A 15,323-nucleotide genomic window follows, 5' to 3' on the forward strand; every position below is an offset into this window, starting at 1 on the left:
AATTTCATTTGAACAGTTATTCTCATGTGCTCCTCCTTGAACCAATTGCAGTGGCTAGGGAGAAGCAGATACTGATGAACCAGGCCTGGGTCATGTCCACTCAGACCCCAGAGACTAAAAGATGGGGAGAGGTGGCTTTTCCAAAGGGGAATCAGGAACCAGAAGAAGGAGTGACAGATGCGGGTGAACCAACCTATAAAGTCCAAACACTCATCCTTGTCTGTCTCTCTTGTTGCTCATAGGGCATGTGTCTGGGGTGCCCCCTCTGATCTGGAGCACTCAGCCCTATCCTCTCCTACTGCTGGCTCCAAGCGTGCCTTCCCTGAACACAGGTTTCAGAGAATGGGGGTTGAAAGAACAACAATGCCCCCTAGCAGACACCCTGCAATTGTCCCTTCTCTGAGCGGCCCACCACGGGCAGCTCTTCACCCTCCAAGGCCATGGCACTCTTCCTGACCATTTCTGGGAACAATAGGGTCTTTGAGACTCATGTAAGGGTGACACAGTGTGGCTGGAATGAAGACCAACTTGGGGGCTAGGTCACCCCTGCAGAAGTGTGGCCATTGAGCGGGCTTTCATGGAGCCCAGAGGTGAAATACACAGGCTCTGGAGTCAGATCTCGTGGGTCTGCCAGTTACAACTCTGTGATCTTGAACTTAAGTTCTGCCTCCATTTCTTCACCTGTAAAATAGGTCTGATAATAATATCGACCTCCAAGTGTGGTTGTGAGGATTAAATGAGCTAGTGTGTGCCCCTGTAGCACACAGTTAGTGCTCAGTGAATGTTACCTGCCACCAACACCATCTGATCACACATTTCCCCCTGAGAGAGTTAAGATTTACATCCATTTCCAGGATTGGAAGCCTGTGACACAAAGCACTCAGCACCTCTCACAAACACCTCCCTTTGTGCCATCTCTAAATCACCAATGTTAGGAATAAGGGAGAAAAAAATAGATTATCGGAAATGATTTGCATTTAATGCCCTCCTCAGAGGCTCCTGACAGCGTCACCCGAATTAATGACCACCTAGTGCACAGTGAAAGCATGTTTGGTGGCTTCCCAGCCGGGCATAAAAGAAGGGAACTAATGTGCCAGGTATGGGACGAGGGTTCTACCTGTGCTATTTCCTTTACTATTATGTCAGCCTATGTGGTAGGTATCATACCAATTTTATGGATGAGGAAACTAAAGCCCAGATGAATTAAATAATTTGCCCAAAGTCACACAGCAATTATCAGAGCTGGGATTTGAACCCATGGCAGTCTGATTCCAAAACCCATGTAGTTTTAACTCTCCCTCATTCTTTAGAGGAATGAAAGAGACACCAAGGGCACCGTCCACCTCTCTGGTGGATAATGGGCCACTGGATGATCACCTAGTGTCCATATTTTTATTAAGAAACTCATTTCAAGAGAACATTTCTAAGGCATTCATTACTTTTGATCAGTATTTCGCAATAATTAGGAACCATTTTTGATGAATAGGGAACGTGAATCAACTCTTGATGGCCCAAGGAGATTCAGGTCTGACCCCAGCCCTGAAGCCTGCGTAGGTGAGCGGGTCTCGCCCTGGCTGACTCTGCAGAAGAGCTGCAGCTGGACAGTGGAGCAGCTCTGACGTTCAAGGGAGCTGGTCAGCAAAGCGTGTGTCTGTCACCTGAGAGCACCACCCCTTGGTGCTGTTTCTCAGATCCTGGGCTGGGAGGTGGCGTTTCCCACCTGAGACCCCTACCTGGTGAGCGGTCTGTGTCCATGTGCCTGTGTCCTCACAGGCACAGAGTAGTACATATTGAAAAGTGTGCAAATCTGATTCGATGTGTTTGTTCTTTAAACTTGCAGAGAATTCATTGCTGGGACCCGCTAGACCTGGGTTCCACCTTCTCAGGGTTGGATGGAACCGCCTTCGACCCAATGAGGAAACCAAGTCGCTGCCCGACTGAGCGTCATTTGTGCCCCGGCAGCTTCCTCTGACAGGGAGCTCCAGCACTTGGAGAAGAATCGCGTCCGTGACCCAGAGTGTAGACAGGAGCTTCTCTGACCAGAATCCAAACCCGCTCCCTGATGGGAGGCCAAGGATTTCAGCTCTGGTGCTTGGTCGCCCAGAGTGGGGACGCCCATTAGCATGTGGTCAGTGGGCACCCTGGAGACACCCCTCTCGCCCATTCCAGCCTCTTGAGGTCAGGGTCCCTGTGGACACAGGCTCCACTACCGTGCACTGTGACAGGTTCTCCCGAGCACCGTGTCCTCCTGGCGCCCCGTCTTCTGACACCTCATCAGTCCCTCTGGGTGCCAGGCCTTGCTGACTGCTTCGCCCTGGAGGCCGGTCCCGGAGCCTATTTCACGGCTCATTCAAAAGGAAAACGAGGAGGGCTTTTCTATTTCATCTGTTAAATGATTTAATTCACGAGGGACTTGGTCACCACGGATCCCAGCACGGCCCGGTTCCCGGGTCATTTTCAATTTACCACTCTGATGGAACCGCACGAACCCCACCAAACTCTGTGCTTGGCGCCAACAGAAGTCGCACGGCGGGGTCCTAGGGGACATCTGGTCAGGGGACTGAAGCTGGAAGGGGGGGCAGCAGAGTGTGTCTGATCGTTTGATGCAGCTGATGTGTGAAGTGACCCCCACAGTGATGGGATCCAATCCCCCCTGAAGACGGGGCCCCATGGAAACACACCTGATAAATGTCTAATTAAATATTAAGAGGCAGCATTATTCCCGGAGCAGTTTTAGCCCCAGAGGACTTCAAGCTCCTGACCTTGTTCACGCCCACGTTCACAGGCATCACCGCCCCCTCCCCTCTCCACATCCTTCTGCTCCTGGTGGGGGTCGTGAGGACAGCCTGGCCAGCCCTCAGGTCACAACAGGTGACACAGGGCGTGAGCGGGAGAGCAGGGGCTGGTCTGCTGGCGGGAGAGTCGAGGCAGGGGAACAGAAGCCACGACCTGCATCAACACGCCGAGGCCTGAGTGGTGCCCCCGCCCGGCCTGTCCCACGGTCCCCAAGGTCCCCATGGTGGTCTCCCAGTGGGGGTCCCTCCTGAAGCTCTTGATGCTTCTGAGGGTGTTGAGGTCCCGTGGTTCCTTGGAGGTGCTCCGTCATCCGAGATGTGCCAGGAAGGCTCCTCGGGGGACTGAAGACTTGGGAACCTGTCCTGGTAAAAAGGTGGTGGTCGCATCACTCAGGTTCTGAGGTTGCAGATTCTGAGGACAGAACAAGAGGAACCGAAATAAGAGGAACCGACCAGAAGGAAACGGGAGCGCAGAGCACCGGGCCTCGGAGGAGCCAGGGCGTCCGTGGGTCTGGGCCGCAGGAGGAGGCGGGCAGACAGGTAGGAATCGGGTGAATTCGATCCTCCAAGGAGGATGCACGGGCTCTTATCCATGGGAGGGAGCAGGGCCAGAGCGCCAACGCCCACTCCAGGAGCTGGTCCCCAGCCGGATTCTACCCCCTACAGCCTTGTCAGGGACCCGTTGAGTGAAGCAGGTCAAAGCTGGTGGGACCTCAGGGGTCATTTCATCACAGTTCTCATCCCATAGGTGGCAGCAGCCCTGAGGCCCAGGCGAGACGTGACCTGGGCAGGTAGCAGGAGAAGAAGGGGCCCTAGAGTCCTGGTCACTCCTGGATGGCCCAGCCCCCTGAACGCTACACCGTGGTCCTCCCGAGACAGAGGAGGGCGTTCAGACACAGAACCAACAGGAAAAAAATCATGTTGTGTCCTAACGGGGAAACAAAAAAAAGCAAGTAATTGCTTTATTCCATCATTACTGGGTGCTTCAATGAACACAGATTCAAAAGAAGGAAATGTAACATTTTTATTGAAGTGTAGAAAAGCCTGAGGGGGTGTGGGGAAGCTAATTGGGCCACCCTTCGCTCTTCATAGCTATTTTCACATCAGGCCACATCTAACTAACCCCCCTGGGATGATGGTAAATGCTACCTGCAGGCCCTCTAAGAATCGGTAATTTCCGTATTACTTTATAAATCCTCGAAGTGTGTGTACTCTTGGTTTCCTCTAGCCATTCATTTCACAAAGGTTTATTGAACACCTACTGTGTGTTGGACCCTGAACGGGGCTGGGGGTTGTTCAGCAGTGAGCAAGGCAGGCAAGGTCCCCCTCCCAACGGAGCTGATGTCCTCATGGGGGCTTCAGTGAGAATAAGCAAGTGCATAAAGGAGTGAACCAGAGAAAGTCAGGGAGTGATGAGCGCGTTGAGGAATCGAAACCACGGCGCGTGATTGGGGGAGGGGCGTCACGCCGGATCCCGAGGTGGGGGGTGGGCTGTCTGAGGAGCTAGATGTGAGCTGAGCCCCAGACGATGGAGAGGAGCTGCCGGGGGTGGTGGCGGGGGGAGGGCTCAGGCAGAGCGGAGCGGGAGCAAGAGGCCGCAGCCTCTAAATCGGCAGTACGTGGCTCTGGGGGAGCAGCCGCCGTGCAGCTGGCCCTGCTGTTCTGACCGTGTCTCTGCCCCTGTGCATGGAGGGCGTCACCGTGACGGCCAGTTTGCTGCCAGCTCGGGCCCCGGGCACGAGGCCGTCCCACTGGATAATTGTATTTCTTAATCTCTCCCTTCAGCAAATGGAGGGACGTGGACTCTAGAACTTCACCCCTTTAATCAACAAGTTCTTCCAGGTCTCAGGGCTTTGTCCTTCAGGTATGATTTTCTTCATTCATGCATGCATTCACTCACTCATTCCACAGATGTTTACGAAGTGTCCGTTGCGTGTCTGACCTGAGCGCTGGGGACAAAGCCGTGAACAAAACGGAAAGGTCCCTCCCTACAGGATCCGTACATCCTAACACAGAGGGATGGACACTGACGTCAGCTGGTAAAAGGGACGGTGTCAGCGCTGGTCGGTGCTTTGGCGAGAAGTGAAGCAGGGAGGGGGACACTGAGTGTGGACGATGCGGTAGGGGTGTTATTTTAAAAGTGGGGTGAGGGAGGCCCCCTGAGAAAGCGACAGAGAGGGAGCAGCCCTAAGACTACCTGGGGGAGGAGGTTTTGTGCAAAGGCCCTGGGGTGGGCATGGAGCTGGACCTGCAGGCTCAGCAAGGCGGTCAGTGTAACCAGATAGGAGAGAGGAAGGGGTCAAGGGGCAGGGGAATCAGAGCGGTGAGGAGGGGCCGAGTCAGAAGGGCCCCAAGGTCAGTGTAAGGACTTGGCTTCTACTCTGTCAGGTGCAAGCAGCAGAGGGTTTAGATCAGAGGCGTGACAGGATCTGGCCTTTTTTTTTTTTTTTTTTTTAGTGGAGGCTTCGTCATTTTCCATGTTTGTTGTATTACACTGGTAAGGAGTTGTTTTTGTTTTTTTGTTTTTTTTTAATGTCGGTTCATTGGTTTGTTTATTTATTTATTTTTGGCGGTGTTGGGTCTTCGTTTCTGTGCGAGGGCTATCTCCAGTTGCGGCGAGCGGGAGCCACTCCTCATGGCGGTGCGCGGGCCTCTCACTGTCGCGGCCTCTCTTGTTGCGGAGCACAGGCTCCAGACGCGCAGGCTCAGTAGTTGCGGCTCACGGTCCTAGTTGCTCCGCGGCATGTGAGATCTTCCCAGACCAGGGCTTGAACCCGTGTCCCCTGCATCGGCAGGCAGACTCTCAACCACTGCGCCACCAGGGAAGCCCAGGATCTGGCTTTTTAATTTCTGCCACCATTGTCTCAGTAGAACTCACTTCTTGAAAAAGACTTGGCTTTAGCTGTCCCAGAACCCCAGGGCTGGGCTCCGGCGTGGCGGCTGACACACCCACTCCAGGCCCCCGTGTGGCTGAGTGGCCCCGGGGCCCGCTCTGCCCAGGTCTCTCGTCTGTGGCATTTCTCACACTCACCCCCTCCCGAGTCTGGCCCGTGTATGAGCCTCATTACACCTGGCACAGAGAACGAGGTGCAGCAAACGGCTCATGAAGCATCTTTTTAAAGGTTAATGGTCACTGGCGAGGGAAGAAAGGGCCACTGAGCATCTACGCCTCTTTGATGATGTGGATTTTTCAGTTAAGTGAAAATGAGAGTCGCGTCTCCTTACAGGTACCTGGTCTGATCACCAAGCAGCCAAGGAGGCCTCAGGGTGTCTTGGAGGCTGGAACCATCAGCCTGGGGTGAGCTACGAGCGCTTTACATGAGCTGCTCCCAGGTGAGGGGTGGGGGGTCAGGCCACCCCCAGCCCCCCTGCCGGCTCCACCCAGGTGAGCCCTGTGTGTGTGGAGAGAAGGTTCTGGAGGATTCCACACTCAGGCCGGTAAGCTCCGGAAGGGCAGAGATAAGGTCTCTTCTCAGATTCATGGCGCATGGTGCCTGGCTCCTCTGGCCACTGGGAGGGGACAGACGAGGCCAGAGGCTGGAGAGGGCAGTGGCCATGAAGTTAGGAACCCCAAGGGCTCAGGGAGGAGGTGGAGGTGCCACTGGGGTGAGGCTGGGGCAGGTGTGGGGGGGGCGGGCTAGGGGCGGCCCCATCTCGTTACCTTCTCCCCTGTATCTTTTTTTTTTTTTCTTTTCGGTACGCGGGCTTCTCACTGTTGTGGCTTCTCCCATTGCGGAGCACAGGCTCTGGACGCGCAGGCTCAGCGGCCATGGCTCACGGCCCCAGCCGCTCCGCGGCATGTGGGATCTTCCCGGACCGGGGCACGAACCCGTGTCCCCTGCATCGGCAGGCAGACTCTCAACCACTGCACCACCAGGGAAGCCCTCCCCTGTATCTTTGGGTTAGAAATACCTTGTTGGGTGCAGAAGGCGTTGATCAGGAAGGGCTTTCCCCTCCCTACAATTGAGGCTCCTGTGACCATCTCGCTTTACAAAAAGTATTTCACAAATGGACGTGTGAATGAATAAATGAATGAATAAATGAGAATCAGCTGGTCTGATTCTCAGTAGATGTAGAAGCAAATTACGGCCACTTGACCCAGGAGAATATTCAAGGGAACTGGCTCTTTCCTGAGGACAAGGGCGGGCTATTTCCTGTCTGGGCCTCAGTTTCCCTGTGGGTAAAATAAAAGGGTATCTAAATAATCTTAAAGGACATCTCAGGAGATAAGCACGAGAGACTAGGCTGTGTGTCTTGCAACGTCCTAAAGGGAACGTGGGGAAAATCCTATTACTCAGCAGTGGGAGGGGCACCACTGGGACTCTCACCTGGAGCAGGTGGGCCCTGGAATCCTTCCTCATTGGTTTCTTCCCTCACCTTGGCCTCCCAGCCCCTGCCTGCCTCTCCAACCCCACCTTTCTACCAAGTAGGTTACAGCCTCAGTGAGCATGACAGGGACCTCTAATTACAGTGGCTTAAATAAGACAGTTTATTTATTTTTTGCATGAAATCCAAGCCCATAGGGTGATTCTTCTCTGTAGTTTTCAGGGTCTCAGGCTCCTTCCGCCTTGCTGCTCTGTCACCCTTGGGGTGTGGCTTCTCCCACAAGGTGGATCACATCCCCGTGTCTGGCCAGCAGGGAGGGGCAGAGGGGACAGATGGGCACAAGCCTTCCCTTTAAGGGTGGGACCCAGCAGCTGAGCACACAGTTCTCTTTCCCATTGGCCACAGCCCAGTCACATGACCACCCCTGACTGCAAAGGGGGCTGAGAAGTGCAGTCTTCATTCTGCCCGGCTGTGTGCCCAGAAAAAAGGCTATTACTGGGAGGGGACAGTGGATGTTGGGAGACAATATCCCAGTTGGCTCACATTGCTCCGGCCTGGGGTGACCAGCTGTCCTGCTTTGCTGAGGCATTTCTTTGGACACAGAACTTGCAGTACTAGATCTGGGATAGTTACAGGAGGAGTGGTCCATGCTGGCTTCTTTTCTTTTCCCCAAACGGGCCCAGCACGTTCCTGCCTCAGGGCCTTTGCATGTGCTGTTACCTCTGTCTGGAACACACTTTCCACAACTCGTTCCATTCAGAAAGGATTACTGGGTGCCCACCTCATGTATGAGCCACTGTTCTAAACACTACATGCCAGGAGTATAGTGTTGGAAAATTCCAACCATGCTTTTAACACAAGGAAAATTCTTTCTACTCCTCCCTGGTCACTTTTGTTTCCAAATCTCCGTGGCTTAGTAATTTTTATTATCTGCAGCTCTGAAAGGCACACCTCTTTCCCTAAGGCTCTGGCTGGGCTCTCACACAGTCTGATAAATCTTATATTAATAATAACCCGAAAGAAGAACATGTATTAAATTCTAAGATTATGATCTAGGAAACAAGGATTTTGAAGAGATGTGTAAGCCTAATAAGAGGAAATGTGGGGTGGAGGAAGTTTTATTAAATAGAACCACACCTCTTGGGTGAGTTCATTCGTACAGTCTTTCCGGAGGGCAGTCTGGCTCCATACGCAGCAACTGCAACTGCAAATGCATAACTTCAGGCCCCAAAGTCCAGTTACAGGAATTTATCCCAATGAAATAATAAGAAAAACATGCAAAGGTGGATCTCTAAGGATTTCTGTAAGAGGAAAGAAGTATAAAAGCCTAAATGTCTGTTGGCTGGGAAGCACAGATTGTTATCCTCTGCCCTGACACCAATAGGCACTTCAGATGAGGAAACGGGGGCAGAGAGAGTTTAAGCAACTTACCCAAGGTCACACAGCAGGCAGTGGCAGAGCTGGATTGGAACCAGGGAGGTGACTCTAGAGCCCATACTGTTCCCCAGTCGTCTCTGCCACCTCCTAGGCCGCAAAAGGGAATGAGAATGTCTTCCCGGGAATAATATAGAGATTTCTGTGGGAGGTAAGAGGATGGCGCAGGACTCAGAAGTCTGAAGTGTGGGGCCTGGGACCCAGGCTGTGGGACCCAGAACACCCAGATCAGGTGGGAGGCCTGTGGTGGCCTAGAGTGCTGGCTGTCCCCAGGTGGCCAGGGTGGAACCAGCTCCGCTAACCCCTTCCCGGGGGGAGGGCTGTGTTATTTGCTCCCCGCTAATCCTCCAAGCCTGCAGCCCAGCCCCAGGCCTTCAAACCCAAGACCACCCAGTTGAGATTGGAAGGAAAACCTGCCCTTGTAAGTGGAATCAGGTGAAATCTAGCTGTAAATTAGTGACCAAGAGGCTGTGTCACAAGCATGGCCAGTGTGGCTGTCACTGTCAGCTGCATGGAAATGATGGAGATGAGAGGGACAGCGTCTGTCCAGAGGGGAGCTAGAGGAGGGAATGTCGTGGACGATGGAAGGAGGACAGGCCTGCCCCCAGCAGACATGTCGTCCGCAGAGAACTGACCCGGGACGGGGAGATGCCCCCACGGTGGGTAGCATGTGGTTTGAGGCCGGAACATCAGACACACAGGAGCAATTGGTGGTCTCCTGGGAGCTGGGGGGGCATCTTGGCCAGATGGTGGGGTCTTCAGAGGCTCAGCCCCTTTGTGTGTGGGGGGATGATGACCCTCTGCCCTGTCCCTCTGAAGGTGGCCATAAGGGAGGGAAGCCAAAGAGCTCAGCGTTGGACAGGCTGGGAAGCGAGTCCCACTTCCCACCAGGCCAGTGACTCTGAGCCTCAGTTTCTCCAGCTGTCGAGTGGGGCTAATATCAACCTATATGGACTGCCTGCTGGTGCGAGGCCCTAGTTAAGCATCTTTAATTCCTAGGGGCAGGGACTTTATTATCCTCATTTACAGCTGAGAAAACAGAGGCACAGAGAGGTTAAGTCACTTACCTGGGGTCACACAGATGCTATCTGGTTAGAACTCCAGACTAGCGGGGATCAAATGGAGCCCTCGGCACCGTGCTGGTGGCCTGGCAGGTGCTCGGGAATGTCAGGTGCTGTCTGCCATCCTCATCACTGCTGCTGCCGCCGAGAGACCAGGAGTGACACCACCGTATCTGCTCTGAGGGCCGTCGTGAGCAGGAAGCGAGGTGACACACGTAGGACCCAGTGCACTGGCTGCAGCCAAGTCAGCTGCCAGCGACCCCGTGGCAGCAGCAGGAGCAGCTCTTGCTGAGGGTGTTACAGCGGCTTCTGCCTGTCCCCCGGGCCGAGGGCTTGCCTGCCAGCTCCTCGGAGCCTGGTCCCGAGTGCGGGTCCGGGGGAGGGTCTGGGGTTCTTGGGAAGGGGCGGGCGGGCCCAGCTCAGGTCTCCCTCGGGGGCCTGTCCGCCACAGCCATGCCGGGGAGCTGCTCCTGGTGGCCTCGGGAGGATGCCGGGCTGAGCGGCCACAGGCCAAGCTCCTGCCGTCCAGTCTGTGCCCCCAGCCCCAGCCCCCCGGACTTGCAGGCTGCTGGGCAAACACTGGAGGGGGTGACTTCTCCGGCCCTAGTGGGCACGGCTCTCCTCCTGCCCCCCTCCCTGGCCTCACTGTGGGACAAAGGGCATCTGGTCCAACACACCCACCACCGGATGTTTCCTGGTACAGAGTTTATCAAATTGCAGGTTATGATACATGAGTGGGTCTTGAAATCAATTTAGAGGGTGGAGCCCTGCGCTTAAACTGTGCAATAGACTGGAATAGAATAGATGAGGAAATATCAGAGTGCGTGGCGTGCAGTGAAGGGGTGTTTGGGGAAACTTGTGCTTTGTTTTCACAGAAATACGCGCACGTGTGTGTAGAACACCGTGTGACGTGTGTTTCTTAACTGCGGTTGTGTTAAAAAATGATTGACAGCCTGTCTCATGGCCTTCGTGGCCCACAAAGTGTGACACTTGTGTGACTAAGTGTGACACTTAGTCACGCCGGGGCCCAGCAGGTCTGCGCTCTGTTGATTTCGGGGAGGAGACTGTAAAGCCTGGAAAATGAAGGTGGGAGAGAATGGGTCACGGGAGATGGCACCAGGGCTGGTGCAGCAATGAGTCCCCGGGCCGCCCCAGCTCTTTCCCTCCCTGGCTAAGCCGCTCTGCCCCGTTGTCACTTCTCTGCAGCCCGTGTCCCCGCTTTCTGCTCTTCCCAGCGCCCATCAGGTCAGATGTTACCACGGTGACTTCCGGCTCTTGTTTCTCTTCTGTGAGCCTCCCTGGAGAGCCGGCTCCCCCAGGACGGGAGCCCGTTTCCCGATGCACCCCAGCTCGAGCCCAGCGCGGTGCACAGTAGGGACTCACCCGTTGGGAGGATGTCTGGGGTCGGGGGAGGTCTGCCGCACAGGGGGGAGCCACAGAGAGCAGCACGGCAGGGGGAGGGGCTCCTCTTTTCCGAAAGTCCCCGAGTCCCCTGGCCCCGCCCACCACGTGCCCCCTGCCTGGCTTCCTGCAGCCGCCCCTGCGTTGCTCCTGAGGGTCCCAGCTGCCAGGCTGGGCTGTGTGGGAGCCCCAGAGACCAGAGGGGCTGGAAATGAACGCCCCGGAGGGCCCAGGCATGATGGAGTTGGGGCCACGCCCAGCTCTCTTGGCTGCGGTGCCTGTTTGTGCTGCGGGCTCCCCAGCGGGACTGGCCTCTTGTTTCCCACGGACGTAACTTGCTGGAGGTGGGCACACGCCCCTTTCCAAGAACCTCAGGCCCATCTTCTGACTGCGCTCTGGGGCTGGACTCCATCCACGGGCTGCGGACGACCCCTTGGCTGGTTCCCAGAGGAACAGGCAGAATGCTCGTGCCTCCTTCCCTGTCTGGTCTCCCTGCCCCACCCCCCCGACCGGTGTTGTTTGTGATCACCCCCCAGAGGAAATCCTTGGCTTCTGGAGAAACCAAAACAGAGACAGAGGATGGAGGGCTTTCTTGGGGTCTGTGTTTACATTCTGTGCATGTGATGCGTGTATGTATGTATGTAAGTATTTTCCCTGAGTTGGGGTGGATTTGCAAGACCAAAAAATGGGCACAAACCGGTGTGGAGGGTTTTGTATGGCAGGCGGCAAGGATGTGGTTCTTCTCCCATCATCCATAACGGGGCGGGGGAGGGGGATGGCAGGACAAAGAAGGCAGCCGGGAGGGAAAATGAGAGGTGGGGGGAGACCAGGAGGGTGAATGGAGGGGGAAGAGGAAGGAGAAGAGGGGGGATGGGTGCACGTGAGCGCGAGAAGGGAGCGAGGGGGTCTTGATGGGGCCGGAGGAGCAGCTTCCTCAGTGCTGAGTCAGCAGCCGCCCTGACGCAGAAACTCGAATTGTCCATCCAGTGACCCCTCAGCCCTCACGGGCTCTGTTAGAACATGAAAGGTGTCCAGCAGATCCTTGGAGCCATTCACTTTTCATCCCATATGTGTGGGGCTGTGCGTGCGAACTTACACACGTGCACACACACACCCCTACACACTCGCCGCTCAGACACAGCAAGTCGGTATCATTAAAATGCCAGGCCAGGCCTCTGCCTCCTCGGAGAGCCCACGTGACCCTGACGATCAGAGGAAGCCACGAGTCCGGAGGGTGAGCCCTGGCATCGGTCCACTGCTCTCCATGGCAACCTGGCTGATACCTGTTTGTAGGTGTAAAAGCTCCAGGACTACAGGAGCTCTCACGTTACTTCACGCAGGTCAGCTGTTCACTACTCAGTGCTCTCACTGTTAGGCGGGGCAGCGAGGCACACACTGGGCATCTGCTCTGCGTGTGTGTGTGTGGGAGTGAGTCTGGCGCACAGTCGAGAGGAGGGGCTGGGGGCAAACTAGCATTAAAAATACAGCCAGTAGTAATTGGATCATAGTGGTTGATTGCTTTCAAAGTACTTAACACAGTGTATTGATCCTAAAGATATAGTACATCCAGTGAATTCTGAAGTGTCTCCCTGATAGAACATGGGCTGTTAAGAAGAAAGAACACCCTTGCAAACCTGATCAAATCTCCCATGCGGCCCTGAAGTCGCTGGTGGACGGAGGGATTAACATCCAGGTAGGAGATGTGGGAGGAAATAGGAACATGCCCATCAGACGGGTCAGCAGTGACGGTGGGGGTCAGGACAACGGAAGACCCAGGACCCACGTGGCGGGACTCCAGGCTGTGCGTCCCCCGCCCTCTGGGTGTGGGACGAGGTGGGAGGTGGGGCTGGGGGAAAGCGGTGGAGATGGAGAAAGCTGGAGAGAAACGGCCACATCTGGTTCCTCCGTCTGCATCAGGTCTCAAAGCCAATGTCCCCACGTGCCTGGCAGGTAACAAAAGGAGTGAAGAGGGCTAGACCAGCCACCAGCCAGCACTTCCTGAGGGATTCCCACCTGCCAGACACGTTCCAAGCAGGTTCTGGATGCTGACTCAGCCAGTCCCCCCAGCCCTGTGGTGTGGTTTTGTTACCGTTTCCCTGTAGAAGGGGAAAGACCAGGAGAGGGACCCAGCAAGTAGCCTGTGGACAATGCAGCACAGGAATCTGGGTGGCAGATCCTGGGTCTCCATGTGGGGACAATAGGGGGAGGGGTGGAATCGGTGGCAAACTGCAGAGCACGAGCCTGTCTAAAGGGGCTGGTGCCCTGGCCTCGGTCCCACCACAAGCTACCAGGAGAGGACTTGGGCGCAGAGTGGCGCCGTGTCCTGACACCTTAAGAGAATCAAAGTATCAGATGCTCAAGTGAAATCTCAGGTTTTTCACGTGTTGACATCGGATTCACATTTTTCAAAAAACACTAGGAGGGACAAACTCGACACATCTGCTGGCTGGTTTGGGTCCACAGTGTGACCTTTGACTCACTGAGAGAAAACCATTCTGGAAGGTCATGAGCATCAAGGTGTGTGTGGCACTGGGCTGGCTGGTGTGAGAGGAGGGCTCTTCCCCCAAGACCCTGTTTAGGGGGCACTGCCCACCAAGCTGATGCTGCTCGGAGGGGTGCTTGCTTTGCTCCCCCTGGGTGGCCTAGGAGGGCTCTCTGCAGGGAAGGGGGGGCGGGGCTCCTGACGGGACAGGCCCTGTCCTGACGCAGCTCACACTCCCGGAGTGAACAGTGACCTCCACTTTCCCAGGGTTGCCCTGGTGGCTGGAAGGTTGGGCAGTGCTGGGCCTGTATTTCCACGTGGCTTCCACGCTGGAGATGGGCTCATCCTGTGGGCCATGCCCCCCGCCCCCCGCCAGCCTCTGCGGGAGTCCCCTGACCCCCAAGGCCTGTAGGCATTTGCATCTGTAGCCCCGCCCCCATGCAAAGCCCGTCTCTCCCCCCCCAGGCCAGGGCAGGATCAGGTTTAGGACATTGTCCTCCTGCCCCTACGTGAGCAGAGCAACCCCCCCCCCCCCAGCCTGGATGGAGGCCCCATAACAACCATCCCCATCACAATGGCCATCTCTCCTGAAAGGGTCACTTTAAGAATGCCAGGTGGCAGGTGCCAGGTTTTGGCATCTGAGGAGCTCCCATAAGCTCCCAGGACCAAAGCAGTCCTGTTTTGTCAGCACTGATGGGGAACAACTGGCCGCTGTCCTTTAATTAGGAGGGGACATGCTCAGCTATGGCCTCCTGCAGGGCTGCATAAACGTCTATTAAATCAGCCTGTGCACTCTGTCGCTCCCCGCAGACCGTGAGGGCCCACTGAGGCCAAGGGGGAGCCCCCAGCCCCAATCTGGCTCCGGAGTCCAGAACAGCGGCCAAGAGAAAACGCCAGTCAGCCCAGATTCCTGGCAGCTGATCAATCTGGCAAATTATTTCTTGCAAATTAACTCTTAAGATTGAAATCCCGGCAGGACTCTGCAAGTTCACGGGCACCTTTTATCTGCTGGTTTCAGGTGCCTGGGTGCACCTGGGGGCAGGGTGCTCGTCTGTGGGTGGGAGATGTTTTGGAACCTGTGGCCGCTGGGATCGGCCAGGCACCTCCTCTTCTGCTTCTCATCCCCTGATGGAAGGTGGTTCTGGCGGGGGGATGCGGCTCCAAGGCCTTCTCCTGCATCTCCAGGAGCCCGGGGTCAGGCGTGACAGGAGTGATTCGAGCACCATTTCCTGCTGTCGGAAGGGGCCACAGGCAGTGTCCCGGGCCTTCCCCATCCCGAGGGGCGCCCGTCTGAGGCCGAGCATGGGCACAAAGTGGGGTCCAGTGTGCAGGACACAACTGAGGGAGGTTGGAAAACAGGGACAGGTCGTGGGCACCTGGGGCCGGAAGCATGGATGGAGACGTCGGTGCTCAGACAAGTCCCAAAAGATGGAGAGAGGTGGAGGTGGGAGCCCCGTACCAGGGACTGAGACGTGGGGTCTCAGTGCAGCTGGGCCGGCAGGTGGCAGAGACCAGCAAGCCTGGGGTGGCCGCACAGAGACAGCCCGGGTGCATTCTGCCTTCCCAAACCCACTGTCCTGGGAGGGGACCCGCCACCCAGGAACCTGCTAGCCTCTGTCCCTTTGTCTCCCTTTGGTCTCTGCAAAGACAATGCTCACAGCCCCATCATGGCCCGTTGGTGCTGCCTGCTCATGCCCCTCCTCACGCCCTGCCCCCGTGATTGTTTTCTCCCTTCCTGGTTCTCAGTGTCTGTCCAGCGATGACAGCCCAGGCTTGCTCCCAGAGTTGATGTCTACCTCCCGCAGAAAGCCCACCCCGCAGCCC

Source organism: Mesoplodon mirus, assembly GCF_964341445.2.
Source record: "Mesoplodon mirus genome assembly, chromosome: 15".
Lineage (NCBI taxonomy): Eukaryota > Metazoa > Chordata > Mammalia > Artiodactyla > Ziphiidae > Mesoplodon > Mesoplodon mirus.